Raw genomic sequence first — 1891 nt, 5'->3', positions numbered from 1 at the left:
ACAAAATAAAAAAAAATTGGAGATTTCCCGTATCACATAACATGTGCAGGTACACTGGTACAGCACATGTGAGCGAAATTCTTATGTGTGTGCAACAGAGGTGTGCAAAATACAATAACATAAGAACAAGCAAAATATACGAATGGGTAAATCTGAGAATTATAAGAATAAATATATGTACAAATATAAGAGTGTATGTTAGGGCTGTTCGATATAACGATATATATCAAATGACGATATAATATTTTTGTTGGAAGGATACAAGTTCTTCCTGTTCTTCTTGTTACTGATAACCTGACCGCTGTCTGTTTTGATCTTCTTCTTCTGGTCTTCTTTTCCCGTTTCTCTCACAAAACGCTTCCTCTTACGGTCCCTAAAAAAAGAAGGGGGAAAAAAGACTTTAAATTATAGTTTGAAATGACCATTTGGTGGATACTGAGTCAAACATAGGGAAATTTGTACCATTTCATCATTTTCTTCTGCTGGTTAAGGCGATCGCCTTCATCTCCCATGAGATCAAGGACAGCTGAAGAGGCCTGCTGTTCAAAAGCACTGCCCTCTCCACCGAGACTCAACCTGTCGACGCATAACACAGGACAAAACAGCATAAAACACAAAGCCATTCACATTTTTTAAAGAAACAGATGCAACAGTTTAATGCCTCACCCTCTCTCAGAGTCAAAGTCTTTAGGTCTGTAAGGGATATAATACTCTTCATCTTTGCCTGACTGCCTCTTTTTCTTGGTCTTTGGTCACTCTTCGCCATCTTCCTGCTGACCTCTTCTTTTACCACCTACCACCTCTGAAAACACCCCCTGGTGGAAATAGAAAGAATTACATGGTACAAAGTGACAAAGCATGATACAGAGATCCTACTATCTTCCTCTTCTAGTTTGTATACAACATCATCTACATCAAAACTGCACTTTATTTTGCTTCTTCTTCATCAGACAGCACAAACAACTTTCTCATTTTGACTCAAATATTGGTTTTGAATGAAAATGATGAAACAATCCTGGGTGTTTATTCAACTTGTGAGCAGGTTTTCTAATCCACCGTACTATTATTATTGACACTAGTACATGTTCGTGCTGCTGGCAAACTAATACACTCAAGAACATATAGCAAAGCAAAAAAGTGAAAAGTAGGTCTTGCCTACATAAATAAACATAAGACAGTTGTGAAACTTTGACATAGTAACATCTGCAGTAATATTTACACCTGTGATGACATCTCACCAGCATTAGCCTTATTTTGAAACCAAGATTGTTTACACAGAGTTTGTAATTGCAGAGAAATGCTCCATTTATTTTGGTCATTTCATTTTTGAGCAGGAAGCTCACCTTTCTTGTTATAGCCTTTAGACGAATAGAGAGATTTCCAATTAAATACATATTCTTTAAATAATGTTCCCTCTTATAAAAAGTAGGATAATTTAAAAAAAAAATTTAAAAAATGTATTATACCTCTATTACTTAGAAAAAAAATGTTTTTTTTCTGTTGTCTGTTATATAACGTTAGTGATGCTCGTTTCAATTCATTTCTTAATCAGCTAAACAGGTCAGTTAAGAAACAGTCAAATATTAAGTTAAATTTGAAAACGGTTTAAAAAAAAATATCCCCATTCCAAAATGTCACATGACAATCTCATTGGCTCACGGAGTTATGATGTCACTACACGATCCTTTGAAGTTTTTCCTTAAACAGGGGTGACACACAGCAGTTTTTTAGTTCGTGTCTTCGCAGCATTTGTGTTTGCAGCCTTCACACGTTCACCACAGAAACTTTTGGAAACCTTTTCAGAGTTGTCGTGTACAACCTTCAACATGTATCCAACAAGACACCAACCAAGGCAAAAAGATTACGCCGCTTCTCCTTCCTGTCGTGGCCG

General features: G+C 36.3%; 1 long non-coding RNA gene across 1 annotated transcript; it reads right to left on the bottom strand.

Moving 5' to 3' along the window:
* Positions 1-325: 325 nt before the first annotated feature.
* Positions 326-771, bottom strand: LOC145432293 (uncharacterized). Its single transcript, XR_013912577.1, has 3 exons — positions 667-771; positions 463-576; positions 326-373 (listed from the first exon to the last, which is right to left on the bottom strand). It is a non-coding gene; the product is annotated as an uncharacterized LOC145432293 (long non-coding RNA).
* Between the last annotated feature and the right edge of the window lie 1120 nt (positions 772-1891).

This window comes from Astatotilapia calliptera, chromosome 12, assembly GCF_964374335.1.
Source record: "Astatotilapia calliptera chromosome 12, fAstCal68.1, whole genome shotgun sequence".
Lineage (NCBI taxonomy): Eukaryota > Metazoa > Chordata > Actinopteri > Cichliformes > Cichlidae > Astatotilapia > Astatotilapia calliptera.
This window is presented reverse-complemented; position numbering and strand designations above follow the sequence as displayed.